Here is an 18,448-nt window from a genome sequence, read left to right on the forward strand (position 1 = left end):
TAGTGAGAAGGGTCGTGCACGGTTTGGCAGCCATCCGTGAAGCGCAATTGGTTGATAAGGTGGGTGAAGTGAATTCTGTGATTAAAAGCCACTTCCTGATTTGATTTTGAATAACATAAAGGTCGCAAAAATTACATTTTTCAAAACTTTATAGAGTGCTTTAAGGGGAGATACGTACAATACGAGTATAGGGGATATTGCACTGTCAAAAGGTACACCAACTCATATTGTACTCGAAGAAAAGGCTGCTTCGCCATGACTTTGGCTGAAGCAATGGTGCAAAGTGACAGAGAAGGATGGGAGTTTAGCGTTTCCTGCCCCTGGAACATTTAATTTGAGGAGTTTAGAGAATCTGAGGAGGGTGCTGTATGATCTGAATCCCCCTCTGAGACCAGCACAGTTCGAGGCATTACCGATCAGAAAGTTAGTAGCCAGACAGCAACAGCAACAGAAATTCGAGAGGAGGATGAGAAAGGCAGAAAATACATTAGCGGAGGCTAGATGGAATAATGTCCAGAGAGTTTTGGAGAACCAAGACTTTACAAGGGATTAAGTTATTCCCAGCAATTACACAAGACAGTGAGCGAGAAGGAAAGAAAGCTACTGGAAAAACAAATAGGAGCCCTTCTGAGAGTAGGGAGAGGAGACCAAAGGAGTCTGAGGGACCATTGACATAGGAGGAAGAGTCAGACGATGATGAGTTTATTTTGCAGTTATTGAGAAATCTTGCCCCACCATATGCAGCACATGAGAGTGGTCCGAGCACCAGTATGAATCCTACAGCTCTGACCCAGGTTAACGCAACAATTAGTGCAGTACAGGTTAATGTGACTATGATACAGATCCCGATGCAGAGCAGTCTTAATGCACCTGTTACTCCGGTAGCACAAAATCAGGTGCCACAGTCTAATGTCCCGAGAATTTATCCTGATGCACCCGTAGTGGTAATAGTGTCAACAGGACAGGTTTTCCTGAAATTGATGTTGGTTCAGACAGAGCCAACTCCACTTTTACTGCCTCAAGTGCAGCCACAATAATGCCAAATTACACTCAGATAACAGGGACGCAGACAGACATGTTAGTATTGATGAGCCAGAATGTGGGAACTACGCAACCACAGAACTTGAGTGTTAGATCAAGCCCAGATGCTGTATCTGTACCTGTTACCATTGGTCCGATTGTGCCTCTGGTCACACAAGAGAAATCCAGTGCAGATGGACAGGGAGAGCTGAGTCAGAACTCAATGAGGGGAGGACTTAATGATAATATCCAAGTAGTCTCTCCTGTGGGGCAGACATCTGATGGATCGAGATAATTACTAGACATTAGTCCATTCAGAGTTCCTCCGGATACTGTGATAGGGTTGAATGTTGGTCAGAGCCTGACATTACTGACACCGCAGTCCTCGAATACAGTGGTGTAACAAGTGCCACATTCCCAGGCCAATAATATTTGGCTGCAAGGTTTGACTGCTCAACAATTGACTGAATGGTTAGACAAGCTGAATACCCCACAGAGTGCTCCTAAGGGAGAGAAGTACTTGAGCTATGCACGACTAGGAATGGAAGTGGGTGAGCTCGTTGAGAGAACTATGGGTGTGAACTGATAAGAGTCCTACACGGAAGCAGAAATGAGATATCTGTGCCCGAAAATTACGAGGGAAGTGAACAATGTGCATCAAAGGTTAGCAGACTTAGCAGAGAAGTACGGCATAGAAATAGAGAAAATGAAGCATTTGAAAAGGAGTTACAGGTTAGATTTTGACGAAAAAGACTTTGAACACATGATATCTGCAGGAATGAAGGCACACCTTAGGGTGTTACTCCAAAGTGTCCAAACATCGGGAGCCTTACACAAATGGGACGGCAGATGGGAAAGAAAAGAAATAAAAGAAAAAGGGATTTTGCAGAACTGACTGCAAATGTGCAGCAGGGCAAGGATCCAGTGAAAAGTTTGCTAATGAGAGAGATTCCAGGAGGAAATCTTGTTCATGTCCCTAGGAGCAGAAGTGACATTCTGTCTTTCACAAATGATTTGCCCAGGTTGAGAGAGAAGCCAGTAGGATGGTACCAGCAGATGTACAGGTTTGTGAAACTTGTAAAATGCCTTTGGGAAGACTTGAACACTCTATTAGAGATAGTAGTCCCAGCTGATCTGTGGATGGAGTGTGAGAGGAGTTTAGATTGGCCGACAAAAGAACCAGAGAGAGATCAGGTTACTGGTGCACCATCTCCTGAAGTAATTAAATATTATTACAAAGTGATTGAATTCCCAAGGATGAGAATTTCGCTTAAACACATTGACTGGCAGAGAATAGACAGAACAGCACAGGAAGCAAAAGAGTCGATACATGCATATTATAAGAGATTGCTGCAGGTGTTTAAACATTGTAGTAGTACAGAGATAATTGAGCCGAAAGACATGATTCATTTTGTGTTCAGATTTGTGGAAGGATTGAGACCTGAAATTAGCCAGATGATTAAGAGTCATTTGATTTGCAGGCAAGCAAAGATGATTGATGAGATGTTGCAGTATGTAAAGTACTGTAGTGACAAGACTGAATTGAAGCAGAGAAAGTTGAAGGAAAAGGCAATGGTGATGCAGATTAAAGCACCACAAACAGGGATGCAGGGACTTTTTCCACAGCAACAGCAACAGCAGGGAAATATGCTGTTTCAAAATCAGATGAGAGGTAGAAGTTGCGGAGGCAATGGAAACCGCAGCCCTTATTTGAATACTGTAATGGTTCAGAATGACGTGCAGGGAATGAAGAGAGTGTTGCCTTGTCACATTTGCGGACCAGTCAGACATTGGAACCTACACAGCAAATCCAAATACCTCAAGCCCCAATGGAACAGCAGCAGGTGATGCTTCCTCAACAGGTCACAGGTCCAGCCAAAGTAATAACACAGTTCACCAATTCCCGTTACACAGTGAGAATGGAATAAACGATGAATGGGTGAGCAAGAGTTCGGATCCAGAGGAATGTGTGCTTGCAGCTTCTTTAGAAGTAGATCAGAAAGGCCCATATGTGAAGGGAAAAGTAATGGGTCACAAAGTTTTATTCTTGGTTGACACAGGAGCTACACGCTCTACAGTGAGAATCGCAGAAGTTCTGAATTTGCCCATTTCAGGAAAGACAGTCCAGATTGTAGGAGTAGCGAATCAATATTTGGCCAACTCAATTACAGAACCAGTTCAGGTTAAAATTGGCAACTTTAAAGGATTGCACAGATTTGTAGTCTGTAATTCAAGTCCAGTATCACTACTGGGAATAGACTTGCTTTGTAAAACCAGGTGCTCTATTACTTGCTCAAATGATGGAATCAAGATACAGATGAATAGTGATGATAAGGATGACCTAGTTCCAGAGACAGAGTGTGAGACGATAACTGAGGAGTACCCCCTGATTAATTTATTTCCATTGTTGACAGTGAAGGAGCTTCAACCTGATTTACTGGGAAAGGTTAAAGAGAAAGTGTGGGACATGACAGGGAAAGAAATAGATCTGATAAAGAGAGTTGAGCCAGTTAAAGTTCCTGTAAACCGTCTTGCAATTTTTCCTCAGATTCCCCAGTACCACATGCCACAGGACATCCTTATAAAGGTTGCTCAAATAATTGCAGAATTTGGGAAACAAGGGGTTTTGAAAGAAGTGTTGAGGAGCCCATGTAATTCACCAATAATGGGATTGAAAAAGCCCTGTGGGAAAGTTCAAATTGTCCAGGATTTGAGAAAAATAAATGACATTGTGATCAAATGTTGCCTCGCGGTGCCATGATTCTGTTTCAGATTCCATGTGATGCTGAATTGTTCACTGTCATAGACTTGTCACAAGCCTTCTTTTCGGTGCCACGTCACGAGGATAGCCAATTTCTCTTTTGTTTCAAATTTGTAGACCGCGTTTACTGTTGGTGCCGAATTCCTCAAGGGTTTTATGTCACCTTCCATTTTCAATCAGATCTTGAAAAATAATTTGGAGTCATTTGAATTGCCTTTCCAATCGACATTGGTACAGTACATCGATGACCTATTGATTGCGTCCAAAACACGGGACGAGTGCAAATATGACACAATTGCCTTGCTGAACCATTTGGGGAAAAATGGTCATAAAGTGTCTCCACTTAAATTGCAGTACTGTCAGAAAGAGGTGAAGTACTTGGGTCACCAGATTGAGAAAGGAATAAGAAAATGTTTCAGAGAAAGGGTCACAGCCATATTGCAGATGAGTCCCCCAGCCACACAGAGAGATGTCAGGATGTTTCTAGGGATGGTAGGCCATTGTTGCCCACGGATTTCCAATTTTTCAGTCATTTCAAAGCCATTGCAGAAACTGACCCACAAGGAGATTACTGATCTCCTAGTGTTAGACCAGGCTTGCATGAGAGCATTTTCTGAATTGAGAGAGTCTGTGCAAAACTCCGGGTTTGGGTATGCCTTACTACAATAAGCCCTTCACGTTGTTTTGTCACAAGTGTGATGCATGTTATTTGTCTGTCTTGACGCAGGTCCAAGGAGGTGTAAACTGCCCAGTAGCATATTTTCAACAACTTTGGACCCACATGCAGCAGCTTTGCCAGTTTGTCTGTGTGCAGTTGCAGTGGTTGGACAGAGCCTCGCACAGTGAGAAGGCATTGTGATGGGACATCCCCTAACTGTAATGGTCCCTCACTCAGTTGAAGTTTTACTTTCCCGCACCAAGACCCAATATCTGACAGGTGCAATATTGACAAGATATGAGACGAGTATTCTAGGATCACCAAATGTGTCATTGAAAAGATGTACAGTGCTGAACCCGGCAACCTTGCTTCTGAATGAAAATGTTGAAATTGAAAAGTTGGAAGACATTGAGCATGATTGTCTTGAAGTAGCTGATCTGTGCACAAAACCGAGACCTGATATTACAGACACCCGATTAAAAGAAAATGACCAAAGTTATTTTTGTTGATGGTTCCTGTTTAAGAGACAATACAGGAGTACCGAGAGCAGGATATGCAGTGTGCACTATTACTGATATTCTGGAAGCGTCTTGGCTTCGAGGAGTATATTCTACACAAGTAGCGGAACTGGTAGCCCTTACTACAGTGTGCCATGGTTCTGCTCATCTTAGAGTTACCATCTATGCGGATAGCCAGTATGGATTTGGAATAGTCCATGACTTTGGCCAGTTGTTGTCATAAAGAGGTTACATGACCTCTTCTGGTTCACCAGTGAGGAATGGTGAGAGAATTAAAGAATTGTTGCAAGCTATCCAAATGCCTGAAAAGATTGCCGTGGTAAAATGCAGTGCACATTCGAAATCGCAAGATTTTGTGTCAATGGGAAATTAATATGCTGATAAAGTCACAAGGTTTTGCGTGTTGAACTGTGTATCGTTCACAGATAAGTGGGAATTGTTACCTGAAGAAGATGAAACATGTTCAAGTTTTGCATTACAAGTAATTGACACATTGGAAGAATTGAAAACATTGCAGAATAATGATGACAGGGATGAAAAACATTCATGGAGCAAAATGAAATGTGTACAGTGACAAGATGAATTGTGGGTTTCAGAAGAGGGTCAATTGGTTTTGCCTAACAGTCTGTTGTCTCAAATGGCTAGGTATTATCATGGTCAAACATAGTTGGCTCAATCCAAGGTTTAGACAAGTTGCTGAAGCAGTTTGCCATTGTTGCATCATTTGTCAACAAATGAATGTGGGAAAAGGAACAGTGGTTAATTTGAGCCACACTGGAAGAGCAGGAGGACCATTCAGCAGAATGAAAATGGATTTGTTTGAGATGCCTGTGTGTCGGGGTTTGAGATATGTGTTGGTGATTGTCTACATCTTTAGTCACTGGATTGAAGTGTTTCCTACACAAAGAAATGACATCCTCACAGTAGCAAAATTACTTAGGGAACTCATACCACATTTTGGGTTTCCGATGTCTTTAGAACCAGATAGGGGAAATCACTTCAACAATGAAGTAGGAAAATTACTGTGTGCAACATTGAACTTTGAGCAGAAGTTGCATTGTAGTTCCCACCCTGAAGCATCAGGACTAGTGGAAAAGATGAATGGTACCCTCAAGTCAAGAATGGCAAAAATGTGTGTGTCAATGAATCTGAAATGGTCTGACGCACTGTTGTTAGTTCTGATGACAATGAGAAACACAGCGACGGGAAGCCAGGATTGTCAATGCACAAAATCCTCATGGGCAGAGCAATGAGGTTGCCAGCGGTGCCTGCAAATGCGCTTTTAAACATGACAGATGCTATGGTGTTGGACTACTGCAAAGGTCTGGCTGAAGTGGTTCGCTCTTTCTCTCAGCAGGTGGAAGCCACCACACTGCCACCGATCCAAGACCAAGGACACACCCTGAGGGCGGGTGACTGGGTGGTGGTCAGGAAACACATGAGGAAAAGGTGTTTGGAGCCTCGGTGGAAAGGCCCGTTCCAGGTGGTTCTGACCACTACCAAAGCTGTGAAGTGTGCTGGAGTTCCAAACTGGATTCATGCAAGCCACACGAGAAAAGTGGCACGTCCTTTGGATGATGAAGAGGAGTTGTTGAGAGTACCAACAACGACCAGATAAACCTCAGAGCCAGAAGGAGAAGCAAGAGGAACTGAGTCCGGATCTGAACCCATTGAGGACGGTTCTGTCAATCCTGTGAGAGACGAAGGAGAAGACCTCTAGGAGGGTAAGTGAGACAATCTCAATTGAGGAAGCAGGAGAGTCTAGTCAGAGGAGGGCTCTTCCAGAAGTAGACGAATTTGAGAGACAAACAGAGCACACGCCAGACCCCGAGGGGGAAGGAGTTGAGGTGTACAAAAGCCTATGTGATTTGATTCCTCCTGAACCAGTTGCAGGTCTGTCAAGAGAAAATCCTACAGAGCAAGAAGAAGTTTCTAGTTCAACACTCAAAAGGGCATTGACCAAGGGTCCGCTGAAAGGAGATAAATGGTCGGAGTCACAAGAAAAGAGACAAGAAGTAGTTGTCATGACAACAATCGAGGAAGAAGTAGATACAACAAGAAGGGAAGACTTAAGTGAAGGAGAATTGAATGGGGATTGAAAGTTAAAAAGAAAGAGAATAGCAAGTCGAAGGTACACAGGTCCTGAATGGGCGTATGAAACTACAAGTGAGTGGCAAAGAGAGATTTTGTCTTTTTTGTATCGACATTCCAGGTCACAATTTTGGCACTTGAAGGAAAGTAACAAACTGAACTTTTGAGAAAAATTGCTAAAAACTACAAAGAAAAAGAGACTGTTTAAAGTAATTGGAAAATATTTTGATAACCTGATTTGACAAGATAACCTGATTTGACAAGCTGTTAAACTGATTTTGACAATCTTACCAATTTTGGGGAAAAAGGATCCAGGAAGTGAGACTGAGAGCTGTAAATAAGTGCTGAAAGAATATTTTATTTTTGCTGCATAATTTCTAAGTTTTCTCTTCTACTTTCTGATTCCTTACAGATCATGTGCAACATTAGCCGGCAGGGTAGACAGAACAGGTGCTGTAAATACATGAGTGTTGGTTTGGCAATTGTATGTGTGATATTTTGTGTGATATTGATCGTGGGTATGACTGTTCTTGACAAGAGTAAAGTCAACCATACTTCAGCTTTAGAGACAACTACTGCATTAACAGCAATAGAGAAGTTTATGTTAGATGAGAAGTATCTGCATCTAGATAATGGTCATGGGGAACTTTCCTCTAATGTCTTTATCACTTATTGAGTGAGTATGTTGAGACTATGGATGCGAAGAATTGATTTGTGTGTACGCAGATTCCTTCATCAGTCGAAAAAGGAGTTACTTATCATAGTCTGCCTCTAACCTATGGGATAAGTTGTAGTTTGTTACCAACAAGATTATATACCAGGAGTACATTCAGTATTTCTACTCCAACCATGATGTGGTGTTTTCGTTTATCCCCAAAATTAGGCACCTGAGCAGAGTAGGTAAGGACAATGACATTTTGGCACAGCTTATGCGCATAGAAATAACCTGACATGCTTGCTTACACCATTAGAAAAGAGCTTTTTAGATCACACAGTTAACAGGAGAAAAGCATTAAATGAGAAACTAGAAAAGGGCTTAGAGAAAAATACTTTTAGAAATGATTGTGCTTATAGTGCAATAAAAACACAAGGGAAATTAGCTTTAGATGTGCAACACGTAGGGAATCTTTGTGTATATAGGCCTAAATCTAGCACAGACACTTTGTGGGAACGAGTGAATGTAGATGTGTTTTTGTTTCAGAGTAAATGGACATTTAGAAAATTTGTGGACTTAATGCTTATTACCGTCTTTGAAGAGGATGGTATGGTACATGTTATTTGGGGATAGTCTTCCCAAAGATTTCCCAACTGGATGACTTAAAGAGATTACCGAAATTGACTGAATTACATCACTTTAGGGAAAGAAGAGAGTCTCCTTCTTGTATAGTAGGAGATATATTTGGGGCAATGATACCTTCAGTAGGAGTTGTTCTGAATTCGATAAAGGTTCAAAAGATGTCTACTATTGTGGATAACATGGTGACAAATTTTTCAGGAGCCATGATCCTGATAGATACAGAATTAGCTGCCGAAGGAGCTATGACTTTTCAGACCCACCTTGCATTAGACATTCTTTTAGCAAACGATGGCGGACTTTGCAAAATGCTTAATTTGAAGCATTGCTGTTCATTCATAGTAAAGAAATTAGAAGCTTACTTATTAATATGACTAATGAGAGTGTTGATTTTGAAAAAACCAGGTGTTTGGTAAAAAGCTGACAAATGATTTTCTTCAGTGGGAAATCGGCTCAGCAACATTGGGAAAGGGATATTATTGAAAATAATACAAGGGATATTGATTGTTGTGATTTGCTTAATTGGAGCATGGGGAATATGTAAGTTGTGTAGAATTATTAAAATGAAGAAAATGAAAAATGATCAGAGGAGGGAAGAAATGAAAAGAGAAAAATTGTTTAAGGGAAATTCAAAAAGGGAATGAAGATATGAATGGATTGAAATGATAGAATTTTAGCTGATGCAAAAAATTGTGTGGGAAGATTTGATGTTATTACATATTTAGTCATCAGAGGAGGGATTGTTAACGCTGAGTTACTAATGAAATTATTAATGAATATTCACGTATTGTGAGTGTTGAATTTGCAGAGAAAATGTATTAACGAGAAAAATAATGCATGCATTTGAAGGTGCTCATACCAGAGTGTACAGTGGCCGCCAATGTACACAAAGTGTACTTATAAATGACTTATTAATATGAAATGTTGACCTTATGTCTGATTAATGTAGTAATATGGCATATTAAGGGTTATGCATTATGTATTAGCTTCATTAATTGTAGCCCTTAACTTAGCGAGGTCTTGGCCTAGTTGCACAGCCTCATGTCAAGCTGCATTTCTCAAGCGTTTAAATAAATGGATGCTTAAAGAATTAATCTCTGATTTTCATTCTACTGTCCATGTGCTCATAGTTGAAATTCTTTCTCATGAGAAACTGCTTGCTAGAGGATGCTGTACATGCTAGTGCAACAATGTTTAATATAATGTGTGTAAGACTGACTTTCCCAGGAGAAGACAATTAATTCACTGACTGGAGTATAAGCACAGAAGGAAAGGAGCCAATCATCGACATGTGAACCATGTACTAGAAGAAATGTAGATTTGAAATTTTAGTTTCATTGGATTAAGAGGGAAAATGCGATTCCCTGACCAACGAGGGTGCGGGAAGTAGTTTTAGGAAATCTAACTTAGTCAGACTGCACTGAGAAGAAGCCACCATTTGCCCATTTCTATCTTGCCATAAGGTCATTACTTTCTTAACCGAGAAGAGACATGCTTAACTTTCCTGCTTAAAGAGATTTTGCCTTTTCTGAACTTTGATGCTGAATCCTGATGCCTCACTGACCAGACTGATGTCCTGATGAAGAAGACTGTCACAGCTTGCTGATTCAAACTAAGGAGAGGTGTACTGACCATGATACTGTTTGCTATGTCTATTTGCTTTTGTTTCTAGGTACCAACCGCTATTTTAATAGAGCCCTAGTTAGACGTTTTCCAAATTTGTGTGACTAAATTGTTTTGCATAAAGTCCAAACATGCTATTCTAATCTGATGTTAGTTAAGGTTCTCACTGATTATGCTTGCTACAAATAATAACAGTTGACGTCTTTTTCTTCGCTGAATCTAAATGTATGTAATATCATTTGCACAGTTATTCTTGCTATTAATTTGCACTGTAACCTTAGAATGTGTAGTAGTTCAAGCTTTGATTAGATTGTGATTCTTTCGCCACTCTGGACAGCCAGTATTGTTTCTGTCTGTTTATCATATGATTTTGATATTAAGTTATGTAACATTAGCATTGTTAATATAGGGAAATAAACACTCTAACTTTTACATAGAAGTGTGGTTATTCATGACTGCAAGGTCATGGTGTGTGACAATTACTGACTCCTATTGATTACTAAGGTTATTGATTGTTATTGGTTATTAATCTGTGCATGTACGGGATATGTGGTGGGAAAACCTCGAAACGAGTCAAAAGGTTCATCAGCCTATTTGCTTTTTCCTTGTACATTTACTTAATAAGGTCTGATGCAATAAAACATAACCATACTATGCTGTTCCTGTGCCATTGGCCCATCCCAGGGAAGGAACCAAAAAAACAAATAATGTTTAGGTGAAAATGTGTCAGTATAAATTGATGGAGTTGATTTAACACCATCATGGGATATGGTTGAATACCCTATCTGGATAATAGTAGATCATAGGCATGGGGGTCCATTTTCCTTACTCTCTTTGATCCCTCCCATCACTTTTAACTTGCTTTATTTTTAATAAGTGTTTCAATTCTGCTTTTGCGTGTAGGTTGATGGTAGTTGGTTCATCAAAATGTACAGATTCCTCTAAAGAACTATACATAGTTTTAATAAAATCAAGCAAGGGTATGTAAAAAGAGTATGAACATTCCAATATAAGTGCTCTATTAAAAGTACTCCCTGGTTTGCACCAGATGGAAGCCATAGTTGTGTAGGCCTATTTTCATAGTGTGTTCAATATTTGCCAAACCTAGTTCTTCTGCGTCCGCATACAAGAAGGCAGAGATAGGACAGGCACCATTCATTGGTAAGCCAAAACCTTTTTGAGACTGTTTGTATAGGGTACATAAATAGAATGCAATGAGCCACCCTTTCCAGACACCGCTTTTGACCCTAAAAGAGTTTGTGGACTCTCCAGTAGCATTCCAATACAATTGACTAGGAGATTATCAATGGCATCCTCTGCTCCTAAGGATCTCACAATGTGCCACAATTTCACATGATTGACATAGTCAAATACCCTTGTAAAGTTCATACATCCCAAGTGTAAAAATCCCTTTTTGGCACTTGCCTGTTTGCCAATAAATATGTTCAACGTAAGGCACTGCTCCACCATGCTCAGCCTTTTCTTAAACCAAAATTGTATGCCAGACAAAAGTCTCTCCAGTAGTAGTAGTAGTAGTATTTACTTTATTTCGGTTAAACAACCATAAAAGTATACATAAATACATTCATAAAGTTGAGTATATACAATTTCCTAGTGCATTCAGATCTTTAAAAAAGGTAACAATATGTTTTATTTACACATGTAAAAGAATTAAAACACATCTGCATTATGTACGTGCAAGGTACAAATTTAACTTAAAGTACATGTATGGCATACTGGAAACAGGTTTAAATTGGAGATGGAGTAATCAAATGTAAGTTCAAAAGTATCTGTCTGATAGCTAGACAGCCTGGGCGCTTTGTCAGTCCAAGAATACCCATTAGGACATGGCTCTCCTTCTTATGCGCCATGCTTGCTCCAGAATTTTGGTTACAGCAATGACTATCACCACCTTCGAGCTATATTTAAGGATTCTCTGGGCCTCCCAGTAATGTCTGGCACCAAGAGATTACAAACAGGGATTATCCATCTCCTGCATGGATGTGAATATTGCGTGCAGAAAAAGAGAAAGTGCTCTTCAGTTTCCTTTAGCTGAAATGACAAGACACAGAGGAGGTAAGCTTCTCCCATTCAGACGTTAAATGTCTTAGCGGTAGGGTCCCGTACCTAAGATATAGGTACAGGCGCTTGGCAAATGCGGGATGGATTTTATCCAGGAAACTTTCATAGGATGGGGAGCATTTAAAGTTTACAAATTGCCCATCCTGGTTCTCATGACCATTGTTCAGCCATGTCTGTTCCAAGGCATAGTTCCAAAAATCTCTTTTTAATGTCAGGGATACATCCTTGGCAACCACTGTGGGAGACTTCTAAAGGTCAATCATTTTCAGCTTCTCACACTGGGACTTAATGTAGTTCAACCAAGGAGTAATTACCCGTGAGTCACTAGAAATTAGGTCAATCAAGGAGTCCCTAGATGATGTTAGTTCCCTGCATTTCCACAGCCTCACCCAATACAAGGGTTTTAAAGCAACCACCAAATTCATAGGGTTAAGTGCTAAGTCCATCCTCAGTGGCACCAGTGGCGTGCCCTTAAGTAACTTGAGCATGTTCAGAAGAAAATTGTTCTCAGCTGTCAGAAGGACGGTAGCATCTGTGAAAACCCGAATCTCTGTCCCATGAGTGGCTGCCGTGAGGGCAGTAGCTTTGTATATCTGCAGAACCGGGGACACTGTACCCCCCCCATTTCCTTCTGTTTCCTGCTGATTAGGTAAGCCTTCTGGATGAGTAGATTTTTGCTCTTCACCTACTGATGGCTCCAAGACATTGAATCAGACAGTAGGACTCCTAAGTAGTCAAAGTGTTTGACTTGTTCAATTGTGGAGCCATTGATTAACATTCTCTCTCTAAATGTCTTGTGGGTCTTTATCCCCATACATTTTGTTTTTGTTGGGTTAATTTCAAGACCCCTTGCCTTACAAAAGGCCACAAAGGAGTCCAGTTCTGACTTTAGGCCCATTGGAGTTCTAGAGTTGAGCAAGGTATTGTCGGCGAACATTAATATCAGAAGGGGGGGTTCCAGCAAGCTTAGGGGCATCATGCGTACATTGTGAAAGCCATTTAACTGCCCCATTAATGTGGAGACTGAAAAGTGTCGGGGCCAGTACGCAACCTTGCTTTACCCCTCGATGAGTTGGAATTGGGTCTGTTAAATCCCCCCATGTTCCATCTCACTTTGGCATAGGTGTTCATGTGGAGTGCTCTCAAGATACGTATTAGATCAAGTGGCACCCCATATCCTGCAAGTATTTCCCACAAGTTATCCCTAGGTACCAGGTCAAAGGCTGCCTTAATATCTATAAAGGCTACATACAGGTGATCCCTCTTTAGGGTGACATACTTCCAGAATAACATCTTGAAATGAAAGACCTGATCAACAGTGCCGATCTTGATCCAGAAACCTGCCTGGGCATCCTCAAGGATATGATTGGCCATTACCCATGCTTGTAGTTTGGACAGAACCTGTCTGCAAAATATTTTTTGAGAATTGCCCAACAAGCTTATGGGTCTGTAGTTAGAGGGAATGTCTCTACTTCCTTTTTTGAATATGGGTACGATAACAGCTCCTAGCCAGGTTGGTGGAATGGCCATGCCCTTCATTATAGCATTGCTCAATGCATTCAGGTAGGGGATCCAGATATCTGGATGTGAGAGGAAAAGATCGCCAGGAATACCATCCGGGCCAGGGACCTTCTCCTTCTTCATACAGTGGCAGTGCTTTGACCCTTCAAAAAGTATATGTCTAAATGATTTATCTAGAATTGGCATAAGTTAACTTACAAATAAGTCCCTAGTATATGGTAAGAGGAGTATCTGTGACCTGTAAGTTAAAAGTCTCTCATGGACTGAAGCACTTATGTTGCCACCATGAGTGTGACAGAGCAAAGCACGAAGCCCATTCCACCATTGCAGACTGACAGAGTGGTTTTGAAAGAGCTACATCAATTTTGCCATTTATACCATTGGCAAAGCCCAAATCTTTATTTTTAATAATTGTAAGTCACCTCTAAGGTAGGCCTAACAAGCCTTAAAGACTGGGTGCATTATATTAAAAAGAAGGACATGTGTTTTTTTAAATTTTGATTCCCAGCAGTAAAATACCTTCATTGTCATTTTTCTGTGGTAAGGCTAGTAGCCCCATTGGCGAGTATGGAATCACATGATGACAACTTGGCAGTGCTAACTTCCAAGTGAGATTGGTAAAAATAGTACTTCAAGGTATCAAAGGAATCATTGCATTGAACCTGCCTTGAGGCTGAAGTCAAATTTAATATAACTAGTCTACAAATGGCAACTTTAGAAAGTTGCCACTTTGTTGACCAAAGTTGTCCGGCAGCTGTTTTCATTTGCACACTGCTGTTGTTCTTGAGACAGCCTGCTGTTTTCCTGGGTAGAGGTGAAAATGGCTCTCAGGAAGAGGACCAAAGGACCTGCTTTGGGAAGAGGTATGACTTCCTCCTGGTAGGATGGCCAGAGTGAGTGTGAGCCTAAAGTGTAAGCTTCAAAGTGGAAATCGCCTTTGCAGGGCAAATGGTAGTCACACTAGGAAGGTAGTGCAATTTTGTTTTGGCAGACAGGCTCGCATCTTTGGCAGAGAGGAAAAAGCTATTGTCAAACCAGTTTTTCAAGGAGAGTAGCTCTCAAGTTGCCACACCTGTGGCTTGGGCTAGGGAGCGCCACACACTGAAGAAGGGTCTTTCATTGATGAGAGTGAGCAGAATAGTGCACCCTGTGATAGATATATGGCACACTTCACTAGAAGTAGTCATCAGGCGGGAGGTGACCTAGTCTCACATTGGCTAGTTAGGCCCCACCACCCCCTTGGCTGTTAGCGGGCATAAATGTGGCACCCCTGGGTCCCATATCTCAGATCACATCTATTCCGGAAAGAAGACTGAAGAAGGACTGTCCTGCTTATGCGTGAATCCAGCAAAGAGAGGTTATATTAAAGACTGGAATGCAACTGCTGAGCATTGGACTAGCAAAGAAAAGACTGGGCCTGTCGTGCCCTACTCATGGATAGATTACCCTTCAGCCCCAGGCAGAGATGGTGACTCCAAGAATCAGTTGGTTCACTCCCCGTTAGTCACAGGGCTGTAAAAGTTGAGAAACCTGCATCCTCAAGTGCCCAGTCCCCAGAAACTGGACCGCCACTAGACAGTGAGTCCTGATTCTGTAAAGTTGCACCCAAGTCTGCAGGACTCAGGAGATTAATCAGTGCTGTTTGGTAGCCTAGCAAGAAAATTATTGCCCTCTAAAGGAAACGTTGTTTTTTCTGTAACCAGAGACCAGTAGACCAGTGGCAACTGTACCTGCGCTGAACTTCAGCTGGACATCGTGGGAGATCAACACCTGTGGTCAAAGTCATCCCCCTAAGCCCGAGGACCGAGGGGGGGCCTCAGGATGACCCACCGCACAAGCACATCCCTAGCATCTTCAAGCATCTTAGCATCCTTTATCCCTTGCATCAGGACCACTTCATTGACTTTACTGGTAATGTGGCATAAAGATTCAGAACTAGACTGGAGACTGGTAAAATTGACAGGTGATTGTCCCTCTGGATCTGACTCTTTCCTCTCTCTGGCTCCCTATTGGAGTTGGCACATCTAAGAATGGCAATGTAGCTGTTTTTTAACTTGCTTGACATGGCCAACCCTAAACCACTGTCCCAGTAGATTAAAAGGATTTATTGCATTGAGTTAAAAGAAGTGACTTATTGTTTCTTTGAAAGTTCATACCTCCAGAACCTTTTGGTGGATTTTTGTTGTTAAGATGTCCATTCAAAGATAAAAACACATCCTTTTTTTATAAATTGGTGTCAGATTTTTATTGTGTTGTATTTTATTCCTATTCACTATTTTTAGTACTACTTAATGCTTTACACTTGCTCCTTTCATAAATCCCTACCACTCTGTGCCACAGGTAGCAATGACAGAGCTAAGGTTTTTCAAATGAACATGACTGGACTTGATACATAATTGTAACATTATTGCACGGTGAGATTGCACAACCATACCAGAAAATAATCATTTTTTCTTTCTCTATTGTATTGTTTACGTCATGATCCAGGCTAAAAATATTATTATAAATATGATTAACCCAGTCTATAGCTGGTATCAGCACATCAATTGAAGGTGCTGTCATCTCTCTAAAGTATGGAGAGTTAACTGTTATGGAGTCAAATGAAGCTCTGACCTCAGAAGCCCTCACTTCAACTCTAGGTATGCAAAGATTTGCTGTCAATTCAGGTAAACCAAAGTTTTGTCTACAGACCTCCTGTGTTTGATGACTTCATTTTTGCTGCCCTTAAGATTCTATGCACTTTACCACTGCTAACCAGTTTTACAGGGCTTGTGCTCTCTCCTTAAAATGTGGTAACATTAGCATATACCCAATTGGCATATTGAGTTTACTTATATGTCACTAGTAAAGTATACTACATGTGCCTAGGGTCTCTAAATTAAGTAATGCTAGTGGGCCTACAGCACTGCTTGTGCCACCCACTTACATAGCCCTTGAAACATGTCTCAGGCCTGCCATTGCAAAGCCAGAGTGTGTAGCCTTGATGTGCATTTAAAATAAATCTTTTTATTAGGAACATGTGTGCAGACAGAGTACTGGTACAGTTTATAATGTCATCACATATCTCCCCCCACTTAATCACACAAAGGAACTTGTCCTAGGTTCACACATCATGAATTAGCATCTGGTGCATTGCCCAATCGTCCATCACCACAAATATTGCCCCTTTGGGCATTACAACCCACCATGACTTTCCCTGATTTTCTTGGGCAGCCTCTACTTCCATAAACCACCCTTTCTGCTAACATGCTGAAGTGCCATTTCGACCAGGCAAAATAAACTTTTTACCAGCCCCAAAATATCTCTTTAATACATATATGTGACCTCTAGTATAGCTCATGGACAGCCCAGAGGGCAGGTTGCAATATATCTAAAAAGTAGTACATGTGCTCTTTAGTTTTACATGTCCTGGTGGGTAAAAACTCTTATATATGTTTTTCACCACTGCAAGGCCTATCTCTCCCATAACTTAACATTGGAATTGCCTTATTACACTGTATAAGTGTAATGTCCAAATGGGAAGAGATAGCCCCTTCAAGTATGGTGTCTCTGGAATCACAATTTAAAACTGTAACTTAAGGTGAAGTCAGGTTTAAATTGCAATTCTGGAAAATGCCACTTTCTGAAAGGTGGCATTTTCTTGCCTTAACCATTTGGTATCTGCAGCCTGTCTCTGGTCACATGTCTGTGTATAGTTGGCATTTGGGTTCTGTAGATTTCTCCTAGACAGCCACACACAATAGGAGCTTAGGTGTGACTTGATAGGCCATCCTGGGCAGGATGGGAGGGAGGAGTTAGACACAACTTCACTTCCAGCTGAATAGGCTGTGTCTTGCTCCCACATAAAGGGCTGCATACCCCCTGTAGTTAGTCTGGAGTCAGGGCAGGGAGGGCAGGATGTCTCTGCACTTCAAAGGCACGTCTTTGAGATCTCCTCCACATCGAAGGCACCACTGGGTTTAAGAATTGACCTCAGATACAACCATTCTAGTACACTTCTGAACTTGTGGATATTCTGTCACAAAGAAGGACTGCTGTGGTGCTGATGGACGGCCACTCTGCTTGACTGCACTCCGCTGGACTCTTGCTCCTGCTTTGTTCCTGCCTACTGACCTCTTACCTGGGAGTCAAAAGGGCTGAATGTGCATCTCGCCAGCCCAGAACCCAGTGTGACTCCAAGGGCTATTTGGCTGACCTCTTGATCGGAAGTCTCTGGAAAATAAAAAAACTTCCAGTCACCCTGCTTCAGCACCTGGACTCTGATATCTGTGAGTCTACCCTTCCAACTGGTGCAACCCCAGTCCTGGACCCTTGGAAGTGGGCCTAAGGTGTTTCCTAGTGGAACCGACGCATCCTCTTTGCTGAGCAGCACATCCCCGAGCACAACCAACAAATGTCCCTGGCTGAGGGTGAATCCTTGAGTGGATCCAATGCATTGCAGCTGCTGCGTAGATTGACCCGGCACAGAAGACTCACATCGTTATCACATGCAGCATCTTGGGTTTGACCCATCACCTCTGGAACCCCCGCTGCCCGACAGTTCCCTGAAGCAGATCCCGCATCCCTAGTAAACAGTAGCCTCGGCGGTGATGCCAAAGCTCTGTATTGCAGCCTCACCGCTAGTCAGAACTGATGCATCTCCTCAGCTATGCAACATATCTCTAACACTTGCCTTGGCATTGCAAACCCTGTCATCGGGGTCCTCAGTGTTAATGCAACAGAAACTCGCACCGCAGCCTCGCTACATCTTGGAACAACATATCGCATCGGTTGCATGAAGAATCTTCGACTTGGATCAACGCAATGCTCTCCAACCAGGATTTAAGGTGCTTTGTTCAGCCAGCCTTAATGGGTCCCTGTAGCCAGCCCATACTCCATTG

Source organism: Pleurodeles waltl, chromosome 12 (assembly GCF_031143425.1).
Source record: "Pleurodeles waltl isolate 20211129_DDA chromosome 12, aPleWal1.hap1.20221129, whole genome shotgun sequence".
Classification (NCBI taxonomy): domain Eukaryota; kingdom Metazoa; phylum Chordata; class Amphibia; order Caudata; family Salamandridae; genus Pleurodeles; species Pleurodeles waltl.